Below are 21,414 nucleotides of genomic sequence, written 5' to 3'. Positions count from 1 at the left end.
CGGTGCTAACAAATTAGGCTGAACTGAATGAAAAACAAGTTAAAGGCAACCATGTATATTGTATTACTGCCTGCCACAGAGAGGTTGATTTATACCCATATGCTTCACAGTGGGAGGGAGGGGAGATGTTTCTTTATGTGCCGAGGAAAAACTCATTTTCTACAACGGAACCGGGTTAATGTAGCTGTACCGAATGCAAGAATACATCAGGCGCTCATTAAGTATTTTAATATATTCAGTGGTTCTCCCGAGTCAGATTTATCTGCCCCATTACTGGATGCACGTCCTGCATTTCCTCTTTCAGGGAACTTTAACTAGAAACAATTCCCCAGGTTTGGATGCTGTTCATGATATCAGCAGCATGATGAAAATACAAATGGCTTGATCACATGGTCCCAGGTCACACACAACAGTTTGCCCAGATTGATTCTGAGAAGGAATAAGTTACTTGCAATCTCCAAATGAGCAATAATGGTACATTTATTTTACACACACAACAAGGTTCATCAGAAGAGCATTTTATCGCATGCATGCTACTGCCCACTTACGGACATGCGCGTGTCCTTTAGACGACAACGTCCGCCTCCCGTGTGCCTCCCATTCCTTCTGCTCGTTTTTCCATGGCAAGATAGACCCAAAAAACTGAGTTGTTTTTTTTTAAATGGAAAGTGCTGCGATCTCCTGCTGTGTACAGGAAAAGCGGTGCAAAAGAAATGGCCCCTTAATGGGCCACGTGGTCGTTGTTCACTTCTTCTTTCCCATCAGGGAAGAAGAGAAGTCATGAGGGTCAGAAGCGGGGTGGAGAAGCAACGGTAAGGAAACGCGATTTCCCCCCATGTGATGACACTCAATGATTGTTCAGAAAGCATTCCAGTTATTGTTCACTGCGATGGGTTTAGAGATTTAATATTTCTAAAAAATTTGAGGCCACAGAAAAAATATGTTTTTTGGAGGAGGGGGTTTATAAAAAAATGAAATTTGGGGGAAATGAAAAATAAGCAATACTTTTTTTTCCAGCACTCTTTACAGATCTAAAGTCACTTTGTTGCTTATAGCAGCCTTCCCCAACCTGGTACCCTCCAGATATTTTGGACTTCAGCTCCTGTCAGCCTCAGGCAGCATGGCCAGTGGCCAGGGATGCTGGGCACTGTAGTCTACAACTTCTGGTGGGCATCAGGTTGGAGAGGGCTGCTTTAGGAACATAAAGCAACCTTTCTGTTCCTAAAGTTATTTTATGTATAACTTAGTTTGCTCATAAAAATATCATATTTTAAAACTTTAAAAAGTAAACTCAGTAAATTCGTAATTATTGTCCGAATGGATTAGAATTACATTAAACGAGTGCTACAGCATCAGAAACACATGATTCTATAGAATAAAACCCAAAATGTCAAGAATGCATATTTACTGTCAATAATGCACAATTGTGACTCTACTCACATGTTGGGAAACTGAGCATTCGTGTCTATCAGTAAAATAAGAAATTAAAAAATAACTACGTTGGGAATCTTAGAGAGAGGATAAAAAAAAAATCCCCTTATGGCTTCATTATTTCCAGACATTTCACATCCCTAATCTTTCTATAAAAGTGTTCTTATAACATAATTGTTAGAAATCATTTTTGGAGAGTAAAGCCTGGATAGCAATATATAAATACTTTGACTTAAATTCTAAAAGAAAACATTTCAAAATCCAACGCTGCTCAATTTTTCCAATTTTATGGGGAAAAACGGTCCCAGATGGGGGATGGTTTCCCCCCCCCCTAATTTTTTCTGGGTTTTTTTTTTTCTGGGCTTTCACATCTCTAGATGGGATCATTTGGTAGTGCCACCTCCTGTTAAAAAGGCAGAGAACAGAGAAAAGCAAAAAGCAGAACAAAATGAGTGTTTACTGGTCCCACATGCACACAAACAGCTGAAAAAAGAGACCACACTTTTCTTTAGTGAAGAAAGAAAAAACGTTTACTCACAAGTATTCCTGCAATACAAGTGCAGGCACAGCACAGGACTTCAAAAGGCTTTCTTCAGTTCATTTCTTATGCAACACTGGAAGGAGAGAGAGAGAGAGAGAGAGAATGAATTGAAGCCACCACTGATGGGCGGGAGAAACAACATGATGGCATCAGAACAAATGGAAAAGTCATGGTAAAAGGACACTGCAAGAAACTAACGCGATGCCATTGCACATCCTCTATGGGATATACAATAGGACAGATAGGCAAGCCCCTCGTAAAGTCAGGAGCCCCGGATTGTAAGCTAGCAACCTCAGGCATAGTGGAAATGGTGTTGCTCTGAAAAGTATGCCTGTTTTAACAGGGACAAATTTACCCTCTGGCTCGTAAGGTGCCCAGTTTTCCTAATTTACAGAGGAAAGTCCTCTGTTTTGTAGAGCTGGCAGAGGACAGTCCTCTAGTTGAAGGTATCCCCTATTTGATGGTCTGTCCAGTCGAAGTCTAGTTTAAAGTCAAAGGACCATGAGGAGCAGGAAACCTCAAAGTTGTCCATCCACAGTGAGCACCTGGGCAGCAGACCTAGCAGTCACACAAGTGACCTGGCCACAATCTTGCCCATTATGATGAGATGTATTGTTTTTCTATTTGAATAATACTTATTGGGCCTGTTTAGAAGACACGTTAAAGCCTGCTGGTTAAGGCGCTTGGTTAAGCAGCAGGGTTTAAGGTGTCTTGGGTGATTCATTTTGCTAAACCCTGCTTACTCACTAACCACAGTCGGACCGGCTGCAGCAGGGTTAGCAGCTCTAACCATGGCTTAAAGTGTTGTGTGCAACAGCACGGTTTGTGGTTAGTGCTAACCCCAGAGAAACCAGTTTCGCTAACCACAGAGCCTGAAGTGTTGCCTGAAGAAGGCCCACTGACCTAGTTCAGATGACATGCTAAGGGCTCATCTACACCAAGCAGATATTCCACTATGAAAGTTGTATGAAAGCGGTATATAAAAGGCAGGAGCAAGACTACTGCTTTATAGCGGAATTGAAGTGTGCTGACAACTATTGGGACCCATGACAAATACCATATACTGCTTTCATACCACTTTCATAGTGGAATATACTGCTCAGTGTAGATGTGTCATGGGCCCCAACAGTTGTCAGTGCACTTCTTTACCACTATAAAACAGTAGTGTAGATCCTCCAGTACACTTCAATACCACAATAAAGCAGTAGTGTGGCTCCTGCCTTTTATATATACCGCTTTCATACCACTTTCATAGTGGAATATCCTGCTTGGTGTAGATGAGCCCTAAGCCATGGTTAAGCCGCTAACCCTTTTGCAAATGGTTAGTGATTGTGTTTAAAACATGGTTACATAACCACCATGGTTAGGAATGGTTCACAACACGCTAAGGCATAATGGTTAGCTCAAAACATTTGGTTCAAAACGCTTAACTATTGTGGCTTAGCATGTTGTCTGAATAGGGTTGTTATTTCCAACATTTGTGCCTATACATATAGAATTACATATATGACTATTATGCAGATTGGTATCTTCTTTTGTCCTCTTTTGTTGACAATGAGGAAGTAACTGCCCAAATGCCACAGAGCAATTGCTGTTGGAAAAAGCAATGCATGAAGCAGGTTTAGAAAGGAAAGCAGGGATTCCACACGTAGTACTGAGGGCGTTTCCATGCGCCCCCAGTGCAGCCCCAAAGCGATCATGTAACTTGCCTGGAGAAGAGATGAGGAAGAGGCGTCCTTGCCGCCACCCACCTACCTCCGACTCGGCCGGGTTGGAGAGCTCGGCAGAAGAAGGTGGGGTGGAAGCTCTCCACCCCGCCTTCTTCCGCCGAGCTCTCCGTCCTGGCCAGCGAGGAAGTAGGTGGGTGGCGATGGCGGTGGTGGCAAGGACGCCTCTTCCTCGTCTCTTCTCCAGGCAAGTTACACAATCGCTTTGGGGCCGCACTGGGGGCGCATGGAAACATTGATGGTGCTATATAAATAAATAAATAAATAAATAAATAAATAAATAATAATAATAATAATAATAATACGTGTAGGATCCCCCTCTTTTACACCTGCATGATGAGGAACCAGAAACCATGGCTGGTTTTCTCCAGCCTTTTCGGCTTTTCTTATGGGGGTTGTAGGGGGTTAGATCACCCCTTTTGTGATCTAATGAAAGCTGGTGAGGTGTGGTGGAAGCCTATTACACTAACAGTCCTTTACCAGATGCCTGAGTGTTTGTATATGCTGATGGATATACACAGTGGTGTTTGTTCTTGCTTATGAAAGACGGCGCCCCGAGAGGAGGGCCTCAAAATGTTATTAAGCATGTTTCACTCAACTAACATTTATGGATTTTTCTACAAGCTGCTGATAGTTCCTTTGGAATGTTTCTCTGTACACAGCAGGAATTACTAATAAACAATACAAATATTTCCAGTAACTCCTACCAGATGGAGAAAGGGTTGCATCTAATGGTTATAATGTGCAATGCACCAAAGTATATCCTGACAGCTATTACCAATACTACATGTAGATTTTCCCTTTGATTTATCCTCTGCTTGTGTCTACCCATACGCAACCACCTACCTATGTGTGGTTATTTCGTCCAGCTAGTTAGCAGTTCACTGTGCAAAAGAACTGTGCTTATCACAAAGGGCCTCAGCACAAATCTAGCCCAGTCTTGTCAACACTGACTGGCAGCAGGTCCCCAGGGATTCATGCAGAATTCCTGGTTAGCCCTACCTGGAGATTCCAGGAGTTGCCTAGAACTTTCTGTATACAAAGCAGGTGTTTTACCACCGAGCTAGAACCCTTCCCCTGTACATCAGCAAAGTCCTAACCCCTTCCGCTTTACATTCCAGGATGCTTATGCGAGGAGTGAACAGTCATTGCAAGGCACAACAGCATATACATTGTTATAGTTCATTTTCATAGTTCATGTGGGAGGAGGCTGTCTTTCAGATATCCTGGCCCTGGCCCCTGGCCCAATCTGTTTAGGACTTTTTAGGTAAGCATCAGCATTGTACTGGGCCCGGAACAAATCAGGAGCCAGGGTAGGCAGTAAAACACACACCAGAAAGAAGTCTGGCTGCATCGTTTTGCACCAGCTGCAGTTTCTGAACACCCTTCAAGGGCAGCCCCATGTACAGCATGCTGCAGTAATCTAAACTGAAAGTGACTAAGCCTTCCCCAACCTGGTGCCCTTCTAATGTGTTGGACTACAATTCCCAGAATCCCCTAGCCAGCATATTGGATAGTGTGGAGTTCCATTGCTCATGGCCATACAGCTGGGGGATTCTGGGAGTTGTAGTCCAACACATCTGGAAGGCACCAGGTTGGGGAAGGCTAGACTAATCCATGCATGCAAAAATAAGAACAGCATCGGTCTCTCCAAGTTTCAAAGCAGGTTCTTGGATGTTTAACAAGGATTAGGCAAATACGTTTAACAATAAATAAATAAAACTGGTGCACTGTTTTTCCATTCACAGAATGCACTAAGTGGTATATAATAAAACTAATTTTAGGATTTGGTTGAAGGCAAAAATGAAACTAATGTTACCTAGACAAAGGTATTAATCTCCTCCTTCCTTCAAATTACTCAAAAGCATATGTTTCAAAGCTACACTATGACTGACTATAAAATGGGCCGAGAGGGTTTGCTGCTGACCACTTTTAATTGAAAGTCTGCTTCTCTTTTTTTTTCCAAAAATTGTGTCAGCAGAGCAAGTCCATAAAAGCAATTAATCCTGTGCTCTACTTACAAGTGAATTAAATTCTGTGAATATTGAAGCGTTTGCTGATGCAACGTTTTGCCTACGGAGCAAGGAGAGTGGGCATGTGGCACTTCTCCTGTGTTTGCCAAAAGAGCTCATTTACTTTATGCACCAGTTAGTAAGCCGGTGGGAAGAACTAATCAATACCTGTGGCACATTTCACACACTGGAAAATATTTCAAACTTGTCATGTTCGATAGAGAAAGCAGCCAAAACTGCGAAGGGAACGGCGGGAAGTAGAAATTGCGTTCAAAGCCTGGATAAATTGTGTTATTGGGGATTTCTGGAACAGTAGCACTTAGAGCATATTGCACACAATACAAAAAGCATTTGAAATAAAGTTTTTCTCCTCACAGCCCTCAAATCAGCAGTGAAGCCACATTATGGCTTGAACAATGTCCTGGACTGAGCCGAGATGGAACTTCTCACTGTTTTTTTATTTCTAGGTTATTCCCCACATGCAAAGCACGTGTTGCCAAAATGCTTGCTCATTGTTTATGTTGCCCTCGTTATAAATTGTGTTCAATGATGTCATTGTGTAACCAGACGGTTGTATCAGCTGACACTTATGTCCAGTAACATCACATCAGATGTAGTGTCATGACATAACCTCATCCACAACATGATCCCACACTTGGATACTTCATCAAGGGAGGCCCTCCTTGTCCTGGTTGGTGTCCTCCAGATGTGTTGGATGACAAATCCCGCCATCTCCAGCCATATGGCTATGAGCACTGGAACTCCACACTGTTGCTTGAATAATGTGCAGTAGGCCAAGATGGAACTCTTCACAGTTCAAATTGGTTTTTGATTGGCTGGGGAAGGCTGACTGAGGCTGTAAACTTCTACAACAGTGGTCTTCAACTGGACCAGACCAGAGACCCACCTCGGACTTCCAACCTACAATATGGGACCCACTTTCATAACTGCCCAATATGGTGGCAACAGCTTTGTCACAACCCATCTGGACTGGTCTCGTGACCTATTTTTGGATCGTAACCCACGTGTTGAAGACCACTGCTCTACAATAGGAGTGGGCTATAGAATGCATGTGGCATTGCAGTCTCCTCCACTTTCTGTTGCCCTCCTCCCCATAATTAATTTTAAAAAGCCATCCCCAAACAGTCATATTTCGCTTGCGGGCAAAACTACATTTGGCCCTTTGGGTGATCCATAGGCATTACAGAGTACCAAAAGGTTTACGTTTAGCTTGGAAGGAAGCTAAACGTAATGATTGCAGCACTCTGTAGAACTACAGAGCAGTTTGCTATTAGATATTTTTGGGAGAAGTGCTGTGAAACCAAGACTAGGGCCCCTGGACCTCCAGACGCTGTCTGCTGCTGCTCTACACACTTAACAGGAGTAGGGCATGCATCAAAATCAAGAAAGAGGAAGCAGCAGCAATCAGAGGAAAACATATGATTTTATTAGAATGTAAGCCTATGCAGCAGAGTCTTGCTATTTACTGTTTTACTCTGTACAGCACCATGTACATTGATGGTGCTATATAAATAAATAAATAAATAAATAAATAATAGTAATAATAATAATAATAATAGTAATAATAATAATAATAATAATAATAATAATAATAATAATAATAATAGTGTTGGGGTTAATTTGTGGTGGAATTTGCTACCACAAGCTGTAGAGCGTCATCACACAGGGGAAAATCGCATTTGCTTACTGTCGCTTCTCCACCCACATTGTTGTCCCTCATTTTGAAAGAGGAAGTAAACAACGTGCACATGGCCCATTCAGTGGGCCGTTCTGATCCTGCTGCTTCTCCTACACACAGCAGGAGAGAGCGGCAACTTCCATCTTTAAAAATAAGTCGGACTTACTGGGTTTTTGTTGTTGGTGCACAAGGAAGACTAGAAGGGACAGGAGGCGTGCAGGAGGCAGACGACATCATGAGAAGGCCCTGTGAAAATCCGTGAGTGCCCAGTAACAAGCATGCAATAAAACGCTCATCTGATGGAGCTCATAGTTATGGCCCCCAATCTGAATGGCTGGACAAATTCCTGGAGAAGGAACGGCCACTAGTCCTGATGGCTATGCTGCCTCCAGTATCCGAGGCAGTAAGCCTAAGTACATCAGTTGCTGGGGAATATGGTAGTAGGGTGCTATTGCACCCATGTCCTGCTTGTGGGTCCCTGGCCTTCAGCTGGTTGGCCACTGTGTGAACGCAGTGCTGGACTAGAGGAACCCTTGTTTTGATCTGGCAAGATTCTTCTTATGTTCTTATGTAAGTACTGTTTTTATTGAGTTGTATTGTTTTGTATTTGTTTACTATCTTGTATTCTTTTCCCCTTATGTTTATGTTTGACACTACCTTGGAGGAGTTCCACCCTTAATTGTGGAGTAAAAATATTTTTAAATAGATACGTTATTAGGTGGATTCACAATTGGCTACAGAATCGGACTCAAAGAGTACTTATCAATGGAACCTTCTCAAATTGGGGAGAGGCAACGAGTGGGGTACCGCAGGGCTCAGTCCTGGGCCCAGTGCTCTTCAACGTTTTTATTAGATTTGGATGAGGAGGTGCAGGGAACGCTGATCAAATCTGCAGATGACACCAAATTGGGTGGGCTAGCTAATAACCTGGAAGACAGAAACAAACTTCAAAGTGATCTTGATAGGCTGGAGTGCTGGGCTGAAAACAACAGGATGAAATTTAATAGGGATAAATGCCAAGTTCTACATTTAGGGAATAGAAACCAAATGCACAGTTACAAGATGGGGGACACTTGGCTCAGCAATACTACAAACGAGAAGGATCTTGGAATTGTTGTAGATCACAAGCTGAATATGAGCCAACAGTGCGATATGGCTGCAAGAAAGGCCAATGCTATTTTGGGCTGCATTAATAGAAGTATAGCTTCCAAATCACGTGAGGTACTGGTTCCTCTCTATTCGGCCCTGGTTAGGCCTCATCTAGAGTATTGCGTCCAGTTCTGGGCTCCACATTTCAAGAAGGATGCAGACAAGCTGGAGCGTGTTCAGAAGAGGGCAACCAGGATGATCAGGGGTCTAGAAACAAAGCCCTATGAAGAGAGACTGAAAGAACTGGGCATGTTTAGCCTGGAGAAGAGAAGATGAGGGGAGACATGATAGCACTCTTCAAATACTTAAAAGGTTGTCACACAGAGGAGGGCCAGGATCTCTTCTCGATCCTCCCTGAGTGCAGGACACGGAATAACGGGCTCAAGTTAAAGGAAGCCAGATTCCAGCTGGACATCAGGAAAAACTTCCTGACTGTTGGAGCGGTACGACAATGGAATCAGTTACCTAGGGAGGTTGTGGGCTCTCCCACACTAGAGGCATTCAAGAAGCAGCTGGAAAACCATCTGTCAGGGATGCTCTAGGGTGGATTCTTGCCTTGAGCAGGGGGTTGGACTCGATGGCCTTGTAGGCCCCTTCCAACTCTGCTATTCTATGATTCTATGATTCTATTGGAAAATGTGAAAAATTAATACAAGTTCAGTGTTTTGCAATAGAAAAAAAAGTTCTATCCCATTAAATCACTTGTTTTGGTCTATAAATCAAGATAGATATTTGGAACTAAGGACTAAGTATCCTGGGTGCCTTGAAAGAATTAAAAACATATTAAAGTTAAAAACACACACACACCATGCACTTCATATATACATAGGAGTAGCAATTTCCACAGAAATTAATAAGATTCATATTCCGGGGAAACACAATTAAGCAAGGGATGTTGAAGTCTCAGTCTGTGCCACTGATTTATTTTGATGATGACTGAACCGTGAATGTCCCAGAGAATTTTATGAAATCCTTGAACAGTTCAAGTCTATGGGAACTCTCCTCATCTGTACAGTAGGGGGCTAACTTCTATGATATGTTTTTCCTCCACGGAGAAATATAGTTTGAAGATATGATGTCCGTGTGTCCTCTTCTACAGAGAGCAGCCTGGATTTGAAGGGCTGTTCTGTCCCAGTCTGCTTTGAAGGTAAAGAACCATCAGAAGCCAAGAGCTGAGCTTTAAAGTTGCCCATCCAGAGCACCTGGACAGCAGGTTGACCAAGGCTTAGAGCGTCATCGCATTTCCCTACCATCACTTTGGTCTCCTGCTGTTGTCCCACAACAGCAATGAACCGCTTCCACTTTCTTCACACGGAGAAGAAAGCAGATGCAGCAACAACCACGTGGCCCACTCAGTGGGCATTTTTATCGCACTGCTTCTCCTGCAGTGCAATAAATCAGATTTACCGGGTCTTATTTTTTGACGGAAAAGAGACCAAAAGGAGCGGGAGACGCGTGTGAGGTGGACATCGTCATCAAAAGGACCCACCAAAAACTGTGAGTGGCCAGTAACGAGTGTGTGATAAAATGCTCATCTGGTGACGCGCTTAGTCTTCCATACTATGGTCACAATCTTCCACACTATGGTGAGATGTGTCGAATTCTATTTAAATAAAAATACTAATGTCTAGATTTTTATCAATACAGGTAAATCAGCAACTGCAACTTGCATTCAACTTGGTGTGATGTTTTATCCTCTTTTTTTGGTGAGGCATGTCCCCTTTTTTTGCGATTCACCTGCATGTTGTAACTGAGGGAAGAAAAACAAGCACCCATTATGGATAATTCTAGAAGACTCCTGCTTGTAGATCTTCTGTTTCCTTCAAAATCCAAATTAACTAATTCATCAGACATAACACTACCTTGTTACATGATGTGCTCTTATTAGACCCGTGTACAAACTTGCACACGTTCTAATGAGACTTACACCTGCTTATAAGGAATCTTTTGACATTGGCAATAGAGCATCTGTGGCTAAGTAAGGCGATTCTTACTCAAGAAACTTACAGCACTGAAGGGGATAACGCCACAATGGCACATTTATTGAGGTTGAAACAAATACAAAGCCACAAGCTAGTTTTGGGGAAATTAGCTGAGCAAGTGGAAGCTTAGAAGCAGTTTCAAGACTGAAAAATAGACTTTTTGAAACTTAAGAGCATACACACAGAGACAGCAGGGGAAAGAGTACAGGGAATCTTTAAAGGCAATATACCTTTCCCTGGGCTGCAGCCCTTTCCTGTAGACTGGAACTGGGGAGCGTTGCAACTCCTGGTCCTAGGTGAAGAGGAAAAGAATACAGTGAGGCAAAGCATTCACCCATGGCAGCTTGCTCACACAAGCTGGAATGTGTAGTATGCTCTGTGTTTCTGGTTCAAGAGAGAGAGGGAGCTAGCCTCCTTCTTCCCACAAACTTGAGGGTTTTTGTATGATCTTATCTAAAGATCTACTTGCTATGGGAACAAAAGAGGGTGATTTGGGATGATGGCTGTACTTGATGCAGCCTGGAGTTCAGCAACAGGGCTGCATTGGCATGTGTATGACCAGGTATGACTCTTGCCATCCAGCATTCATATTCTGCTTCGTTTTGCCACTGGGGAAAGTCTCTGGGGAATGCATTTGAAGAAGTCTGTCAGGAAATGGTTACTTGACTTAGGCCTTTTGTGAATGCTCTCAGTCTGTAGGTGGGGTTTTGGGTTGTTTCAAAATGGAGTCAGTACTGCTCACAGAAGCTACCTTGTAACAACTTGTATCCCGTTACGTATTTCCTCCTTGACACTCAATACAAAGAGATTCCATGAGACTATAATGTGCAACATCTAGACACACTGTTATAGGTCGTGCTATTGCAACAGATGGGAAGAGTGGAGCTTTTGGGGCTTAGGAAGGCAAGACCAATTGCTAATTTTAGGGTAGGGATAGGGTGGCCATGCATCCTACCTTACAGAAGACAGCCCCTGTGTGGATGGCTGTTGAAAGACAGTCCTCTATTTGAAGAGCTGTCTGATCCAAATCCAGTTAAAGGATGAAGAAACATCAGAATGGAGAACAGCAGAGGCCTTGAAGTTTCCCATCAACACTTAGCATGTCGAGAGGTGACTGGGTGGCTACCAGAAAGAGGGCCTTTTCTGCTGTGGCATCCCAGCTGTAGAATGATCTCCCTAGAGAGGCACCTACATTGTGCTCTTTCCAATGACAGGTAAAGAGTTCTTTTTTATTATTTTACCAGCATTTTAGAATTTTATTCTTTTAGATTTGCTGTTTTAAATCTGTTACTGTATTTTAAATCTCTGCACTGCTAGGTTTTATTCTGGTTGTATTTTTATACTGTAGTTTTAAGCTTTTATATTTTATATCATATATAATTCAAAGTTGGGAGTTATTTGCTCATACCTTTTTGACTTCTTCCCATTGAACCATTCTTATGAAACACACTTCATTGGAAAGCTCTTGACATACAGATTCCATGGATAACAATGGTTTTCAGTATAATTCAAAGTTGAAGTTTATTTATGTCCAAAAAGCTATTTTTTTAAAAAAGAAGAAAGGAAACAAAAAAGAAAACAATATAGAGTAATTTTTTATTTTTAATATCAAAAAGTATAATTAAACAAGTATAATTAATTGTAAATTGGAGCAAAATGAAATAGGAATATAAGAAAAGTCTCTGTACATCTTTATAAACACAGGTGCAGTATGACAGTAACACATGGCCTGTAAACAAATCATAAAGGGATTAAGAGATACCCACAGTTAAACTAATCCAGTCAAAGTTCAGTTATTGCTCAGAAGGGAAATCTCTAGCTGTTAAATTTAACAAAGTAACATTTAAACGTCTCTGTACAATGGATATTGTCTGTTTTTGTTTGTATTTTATGCTTTTTATGCTTTTAAATTTTGTATATTTCTTTTTAATGTTCACTGTTTTTATTATTATTATTATTTATTTATATAGCACCATCAATGTACATTTTAACTTTTGTAAACCACCCAGAGAGCTTCAGCTATGGGGCAGTATATAAATGTAAATAATAATAATAATAATAATAATAATAATAATAATAATAATAATAATAATCCTTTAGTTAAGAGTTAAACCTTTCATTAGATTTTATTTCTCTCTGCAAATTGTATTTGCAAGGAACCAACTGGCTGTTTTTATTATATACTTTGTGGTTTTAATTTCTGTGAACTGCCCATAGAGTTTTAGCTATTGGTCAGTATAGAAAATAAACAAATTTTGATGGGGTCTAATCTGGGAAAAGTAGAGGGTAGGCTCAGCATTAGGGTGGGCCTCCTAGCCCCATCCCAACCAAACATCCCAGGAGGATACCATGCGTGATGGTATAAAAAGCTTCTGAGAGATACAGCAGAACTTACATGGAAACACAGTGCTGTCTCCAGGTTTTTGTGAACCCTTGGGCCAGGCATCCTCAATAGACTCTCTTCCTTGGTGAGTCTACCTTCTCATCACCATTGTCACTAGCTTTGATCCTCATCCTCTTTCTCTTCATTGCTACCACTTGTTCGCTTGATAGACAGAGAGCCAGGGAGCAAGTAGGCAGTGACATCTACTGCTCCTCCTTCTCACCACTGCCAGAGCAAGTGGCAGGTGAACAAGCAGGTTGTAATAGTGAAGAGGAGGAGCAACTCCAGAGAGCTCTTGTCAAGGTGCCCAAACATACTTACCTTTGACACCAGCCTGGAGACGTACTTCCCCTGTCTAGTTCCCAGTGAAGGTCATCCACCAAGGCTATTTCAGTCCCCAGACCAGACCTGAATCTAGACCAGAAACGATCTAAATATGGAGTTTCTTCCAAGAAATCCTGGAGGTGAGTAGCCAGCATTCACTCAAACATCTTACTCGTAAAAGGCAAAATTTAGATTGGCCAATAGTTATCCTTGGTAGGACCAAATGTTTTTTTTAAGTAGAGAATGCATCACTACCCCCTTCAGTTTAAAAAGAACACAGCCCTCCTCCACATAGCCTCCATCACCCATGTTGCTAGTTCTCCTCTGGCAGTTTTAATCAGCCAAGGTGGACATGGGTCTAATGAGCAAGTCATTGGCCTTAGTCCTCCTCCAACCAACCTGTTCACCTCCACAGGCTGAACAAGCTGAAACCTACCAAAACGGCAAACACAGACCTTAGTCATACAAGCCCCATAGATCCTGCTCTTAATGTGTAATCCAAGTTAGAATGGAAATAAGTAACTTTATTAGCACCCCCCTCTCAAACTGGTCACAGTGGAGGGTGCAGATAACCAGGTAAATGCTTCTTCTGATCCTTCCTGCTCAAGGGAGGGGGAGGAATGGAAGGATCACATAGTCTATTCACACACACACAGTCATGTCACATGTTAAGTTGTAGACATGATGGTGGGTCATAGAATCATAGAACAGTAGAGTTGGAAGGGGCCTATAAGGCCATCGAGTCCAATCCCCTGCTCAATGCAAGAATCCACCTTAAAGCATACCTGACAGATGGTTGTCCAGCTGCCTCTTGAAGACCTCTAGTATGGGAGAGCCCACAACCTCCCTAGGTAACTGGTTTCATTGTTGTACTGCTCTAATAGTCAGGAAGTTTTTCCTGATGTCCAGCCGAAATCTGGCTTCCTGTAACTTTAGCCCATTATAGGAAGCCAGATTCCAGCTGGACATCAGAAAAAACTTCCTGACTGTTAGAGCAGGACAAAAATGGAACCATGATCATTCATGTTTCCCTCACCATGCCTAAGGTTGGACCCACTCAGGTTAAGTGTGGGATCTGGGCCCAAAGCATTATGCAATTATGACTAGTATTTTTAAAAAGCACTAATCCAATGAATTGGAGTTGTACCCAATGGAACAAAGCTAAAGCAAGGTAACATACTAACACGTGATCTGCCATTTTCATGCTGTCTTATCAGCACTTCATTTTCATCTAATCAAAAAGAAGGTTGATTTCTCCCCACCCAGCTCACACTCCATTAAAGCGTCTGCGTAATTGAGGATGCAAAGCACTGGAGGACCGTTTCCTTTACAATCAAGAGCCATGAAAGGAAAGAGACAAGCAATGCTTTTTCGTGTTCACTAGCTCATGAAAAGCCTCTGAGAAAGACAAAAAGAGAGCTCTAAATCAGTCATCCTAAAGGGAAGTAGGCTTTTCAATGGAGCTCAGAGTTAGAGACCGAAACGGGATTTAAAAACAACCGCCAACACACAAAAGTGCCTTTCAGAATGCAAATGCTCTTGCAAGCATGCCCCGCCCCACCCCAGGCTAGCAAATAAAACTCTGCAGACTATCTTTATAGGAGCGGTGGGGGATGGGGCATAAATGCACATACGCTGGTTAAAAGGTTCTTGTGAAAATACAAAACGATAAAAGGAACAATCTTGCAATAGCTTAAGAACTGCATGATAAAATCAAGGAACTCCCTGTCGGACAAAAGTTTATTAAACTTGTATCCATGATGGCAAGGCCATGCCAGCATTTTAGAAAGTAGGGCACAGCGTTGTTTGGTTTCGTTGGTGGGGTTGTATTTTTAAACCACTGTTCAGGAAACCACTACCAAAGGATTTAAAGCCACCTTTTAGAAGCAAGCAGATTATGTTGGGGAGAGGGGGAGGGGGAGAAGGGGCATAGGGAATTATGTAGAAATAAATGTGGATTATGGAGCATAAACGGTAATTTGAAAAACCACAGATGCACTCAAATCACTTATCAGGGCCGAGAGAGACAATTCTTGGAAAGGATGGGCAACTGGGAAGGAAGGTTCATTCAAAGCTTTTGAATTAGGCCATTATAAACACCCCACGGTGTTTTAAGTATTGTTTCTTTCACTCATGTTCCATCTTATACATTCTGCCACATGATACGTATTTAGTAATTCACAAGAACCTCACCCCAACCTTACCCCCTTATAGATGATGTGTACATTTCTAACACTGTAGTGTAACATCTAATTTTCCACTGGGCCTCATGGCACAGATATGCCAACTGTGCTTAAATGTGGGCGTGGCACACCCACACCTAGCAAGACTTAACTTTACCAAGGCAGGATGCATTAGCCTTTCCTAACGTAGTGACTTCCAGATGTATTGAACTATAACTCCCATCATCCCTGACCACTGGCCATGGTGGCTAGGGCTGATGGGTGCTGCAGTCCAAAACATATGGAGGGCACCATGTTAAGGAAGGCTGGAGTACAAATATCAGAACCATTTAATCTCTAGGTCAAACCCAGGGCTGGTGTCAAAGGTAGGCATGGTCAGGCACCTGCCAAGGACCCACACCCCAGAACTGGCAAGAGCCCCCTGGAGTTGCTCCTCCTCCTCTTCCCTATTTTTCATCTGCCTCTTACTCCAGCCCAGACAACGGTGGTGGTAAGGAGGAGCTGGAGATGCCACGGCCTACTTACGCATTGGCTCTCTGCCTGTCAAGCAAGCAAGTGGTAGCAATGATGAGAAAGGATGGGGAGAAAGAGCAGACAGTCATAATGGCAGTGAGAAAGTAGGCTCACTGAGGAGAAAGGGTCCGTTGAAGGAGTCTTGGTGAAAGACCCTCCAAAACCTGAGCTGTCACTGGTAAAACCCTAAAGCTCTACACAAGACCGTATGTCCTTCAGACTCTTAGGCAGAAATCCTATATGCCCTTACTTGGCTGTAAGTTCCATTGACTTGAATAAGCCTATGCTTCTGAGTAAACGTGCATGGCACCTGACAAAAACACAACGATACAGATATAAAACAGGCAGAACACTCCATAACACCTTGAACGCAACAATCACCACTCCTTCCTATCTCTCCTCTCTCATCTCACACTATTGCCCCGCTTGTGCTCTTCGCTCCTCTGATGCCATGTTTCTCGCCTGCCCAAGGGCCTCTACTTCCCTTGCTCGGCTCCGTCCATTTTCTTCTGCTGCCCCTTACGCCTGGAACGCTCTTCCAGAACATTTGAGAACTACAACTTCAATCGCAGCTTTTAAAGCTCAACTAAAAACTTTTCTTTTTCCTAAAGCTTTTAAAACTTGATGTTGTGCAGACTTTATACTGTTAGTTTTACCCTACCCTGTGCCTGCTTACCCTACCCTGTGCCTGTTTGCTTTCTCTTCCCCTCCTTATTGTTTTACTATGATTTTATTAGATTGTAAGCCTATGCGGCAGAGTCTTGCTATTTACTGTTTTACTCTGTACAGCACCATGTACATTGATGGAGCTATATAAATAAATTAATAATAATAATAATAATAATAATAATAATAATAATAATAATAACTTCTGCAGAAGTCCCACCAAAATGGACGAAAGTTGAATTAGAACAGCGATGTGGGGCTAAAAGGACAAATAGTTTGACCTGCCATGAGGCCGCTTCCTGTGATCCCTATGCCGTTGCCCTTGGTTACTGACTACTATCCAAGCTTAATTTCAAGCTTCTTATTGGCCTCCAGAAAATCAGAGCAATGTACTGTGGTGCTGGCTTCTGGCTAGGAGGAAGACTGCACCATTTAACACGCTATGGTCCATTTTAAAAAAGAGAATAAATGGCATTAGAGAAATTAGAGCCAGGGTCCCCAAACGTTTGGACCCATGGGCACATTTGAATTTGATAAACTGCTGTGGGCACTACTACAAAATGGCCCCCACAGTAAACGTGGTTAGTTACACAATGACTGTCATGGGTGCCTGGCTGGACAAAAGTGAGCTAAAGAGCTGGGGTGTGGAGGGAGGGAAAGAGTGGAGCTAGAGGATGGGAGGGAGGGGAAAATAGCAAGGGAGAGGGCAGAGAAAGAGCAAGGCTAGAGGCCAGAAAGGAAGCAAAAGAAGACTCCAGCCTGCCATTTAAGGTCCTCAGAGGGTTATCTGTTGCGACTGCTGAATGTGATATTGGCAGCCACACGCCAGAGGAACTTTTCCTTTGCTGCCTTTCAGCTGTGGAATGACCTGCCGGTTGAAAGGCACCTGCTGACTTCTTTGAGTGTCTTTAGGCAGGCATTAAAGACTATTATTCCAGCAGGCCTTCCCTTTTTAGACTCTTATTACTAACCATTGTATTTTGGGGTTTATGCTGTATGGTTTTATTGTTTTAAACACTTTTATGCTACCAATGGTATTTTAGGGATTGTTTTTGTCTTGTTGAAATGGTTTTAACTTTGTATGCTGCCTAGGATATTCTGTAGATACGTAGGTGGGGAATCATCATCATCCACACCAACATCCAGAAAGCAAGCATACGTAAAACATGCTGAATTGTCAGGAAATTCCTGAATCAATAAAAGATAGCATGACCTGACCATGCCCATCATGTCTGTCTAGAAAAACCACCACAAGCGAGAAAGAGATGATGATGATATAATAATAATTCCCTAACATTTTTCAAGGTTTAATTAAAAAAACATTTTTTGATGGGGACAGGGGGTGTAGAGCTTTGAGGTCGTCATTGCAGGTCACTGTGGGCACCATGGTGCCCACGGGAGCTGCGTCGGGGACCCCTAAATTACAGGCTATGAGCTGCAATTAACCCCAACAACTATACTACTGCATGATATTAAAGATCAGTTCCCTAGCTATTTAATGGTGGTCAATAGCTACAAGAATCCTCTTAGCAAAAGCTTGGCAAAACACATGCATATCGTCTCTGGTACAATGGAAATAGAAGACTTAGACTACTACAGTGATGAATAAAGTAACAACTCATGAGTTGCTATGGGAGTTGCTGTAAGAATTAGCTCCGTCCAGATTTTAAAAAAGCAACAACAAAAAAAGCAGGATACGATTTATCATTTATTGGAATAGGCTTCAACCAGGGTTGGATCTACACTACTACTTTAAAGTGCTTTATAACAGTTTTGACAACTGTATATGGAGTGTGTCCTGCACCCCAACAGTTGTCAAAACTGTTATAAAGCACTTTAAAGTGCTTCAAAGCAGTCGTGTAGATCCGGCCCAGGTGATTGAACAACTTTAAATACACTGTATGGGTGTTGTTGAAGTACTGCAATTGCTTTGCATTATTGTATTGGGAAGCAATATAAAAAAATGATGTAAGGTAAAAGAAAACACAGCACTTTTAGTGGGCTGGTGGGTGGGGGAAGCGACAACAGCAATAATCAGAATTCCATGACAGCATTTGTAAAAAAGGGGGCAGCAGCTCCGCCTTTCTCCTTGGCTTCGATCCCTCTCTTGATAAAACAGCTGGGAGAGTCTTTGTTAAGCGCAGAATGGTTGGATGGAGAGGCTTCTTTTTGCAATGCAGCAGTATCAGAGTATTGCGTTATCTCAGCGCTTTCCAGATGTGCCCTATGACTGCGGGAGTCGATAAAAAAAAGAAGAGGTCTTTGGCAAAGGAAAAAATAACTGCAGCAGAAGAGAATGCATAACGCCATTTCCTAGAAGGACATTCTTCCGTGCCAAGCCCAGAACATGTTCCGATCTCTTCTCATTTCAGCCTAGTCTTTGAAGCATACAGTGAGATGATTGTTTTGATCTGAAACGGCAAAGGTGGGCAAGAGACCAGCCAACAGTAGGGATGCTTCTGCTCCTCTTTGCGGGTAGATGCTTCTAGGTTGCCGCGTTCCTAGATTCAGGTCACTAGTAATTGGATATGTATGGAAAATGCACAAGCTCAGCAGAGCCCTGCTGCATTCGCTCGTATGCCTATTTGGCAGCTGTCCTACAAAAGCAAACGCCTGGAAATTTAAAGCTCCAATTAAACAAAAAGGATCTCGCTACACAATTAACTCTCACCCGTAAGGCACTTCATAGAATTGTACCTCTATGCACCTGGGGGAAATGCTTTAAAATTGGGTGAGATTTTATTAACAAGGCATTACTTCTGCAAGATTCCCCACCCCATCAGAGCTTTGTAATAACAGGCAATTTCATCCATATGATATAACTGACCAAATTTACAAAAGCATTTGTATTTATTTATTTATTACATTTATATACCGCCCCCCAGCCGAAGCTCTCTGGGCGGTTCACAGCTCTCTGGGCGGTAACTTCTGTGTTAATCAAACTAGGAGCACACCTTTCATCTAATGTAGGTGCAGAACCTAAAACCTTCACCAAAGTGTCCCCAAACTGAAATAAGAACTTCCTCCTGCAATTGCTCTGTAACCAAAAGGGAATACACCTGAATAGATACGTTGGGGAACAGGCCCTAGTCTGAAAAATGAGTTAGGAAGTTCTTCAAAGAAATGTATGTATGTCCACTCCTATATCAAAGAGCACCGGCCTACAAGCAGCTGGCCTTTTTTCATTGTTTTTCCTAAGTGATACCAACGCTCTCCATTTCAAGCCCCAATCATTTCGCATGTGAACAGCATGACACCCACCAGGTTCTAGCTCCTGGGAAGATTGCAAAGATCTATACAGGAGCTTTATTAGAACTGAGCATCCTGGAAAAAGGCACAAAAGGCAGTCTGGAACCCTGAACAGGAACACTCCTGCAACAAGGAAAGAATACATTGCAACCTTGTATTATAGATCTCACTTCTACATGTATACGTGAGAGCCAATGTGGTCTAGTGGTTAGTGTTGAACTGGAACTTAAGAGATCCAGGTTCTAGTCCCCAATCAATCATGATGCTCAATTGGTAACTTTTGCCCACTCACTGACTCTCAACCTACCTCAAGGTCAAGAAGGCAGGTCTCCTATAGCTTTAACTGTTGTGATGAAGAAGGAATTTCACCAGGTGCTGCATGCATACAAATGACACCTGCTGAAATTCCCTTTTCTATGCAACTGTTAAAGATACAGGAGCCCTGTCCTCCTGTATCTAGATCAAGTCACTCTAGATTTAAGGACCTAGTGCTACTATACTTACCCTCTTGTTTTTGTGTGTGTTGGAAAGCAGCCTTTAGCCCGATTGCACTGAAAGGAATTCAGACTATAGCAGATGCTGGGAGTTACAGGCCTTATTTTTCTGTGAAAACATTCATAGTATTATGCCCTAACATTCATTTGCCTGGCAAATTAGAAACAAAAATGACACTTAAACCCTGGTTGAAGACAGATGAAGCATTGTGTGAACACATCACAATATTCAAAATTTGATTCTGGCTTTGTGACTTGATATTTACACGTCAAACGCTGATTCAGCTATCAGTCTTGCCCTTCTCCTCATGCTTCAAATACCTGTGTACCTTTCCCCCCCTAAAGACTCATAAATGGAACATAGGAAGTTGCCTTACACGGAGTCAGACCATTGGTCCTTCTAGCAGCTGTCCAGGACATCAGGCAGAGAGATGTGCTGTGCTGGATCAGACCAAGGGTCCATCAAATCCAGCATAATGTTCACACAGTGGCCAACCCGCTGCCTATGGGAAAACCCACATGAGTGCTCCAGCACCCTCCCACCCATGTTCCCCAGGGACTGGTGTACATAGGTAGGCTGCCTCTGATGCTGGAGGTAGCATACAGCCAACAGGAGTAGTAGCCATTGATAGTTTGTCTGTCTCTTCATGATTATATGGATCTTATCATTGAACAATTGTCGAGTTATATGAGCAGATCTGTTTAAAGTCTGGGTATCAAAGTAAGAACATAAAACAACATGAGAGACCTTCTGCATCAGCCTCAAGGCCTATCTAGTTCAGCACTCTGTTTGCACAGCAGCGAATCAGCTGCCTGTGCAAGCACACAAGTAGGAGAGCAATGGAATAGCTAGCAAATGTGACACTACGCACATCACCTGAAATTTCATCTTTGATTTTTCAGCTAACACCCACCAGGGGGCTGGTGGTTTTCGCCAAGAGTGCGGCACGCAAGAAGAGCAGGTGTATCCCTTTCCTACTTTTCTAATGAAAGTTGCCACTGGCTAGGGTGACCATATGAAAAGGAGGACAGGGGTCCTGGATCTTTAACAGTTGCATAGA

This window comes from Elgaria multicarinata, chromosome 5 (genome assembly GCF_023053635.1).
Source record: "Elgaria multicarinata webbii isolate HBS135686 ecotype San Diego chromosome 5, rElgMul1.1.pri, whole genome shotgun sequence".
NCBI classification, from domain to species: domain Eukaryota; kingdom Metazoa; phylum Chordata; class Lepidosauria; order Squamata; family Anguidae; genus Elgaria; species Elgaria multicarinata.
The sequence above is the reverse complement of the archived record's forward strand: the minus strand, read 5'-3'. Positions refer to the sequence as shown.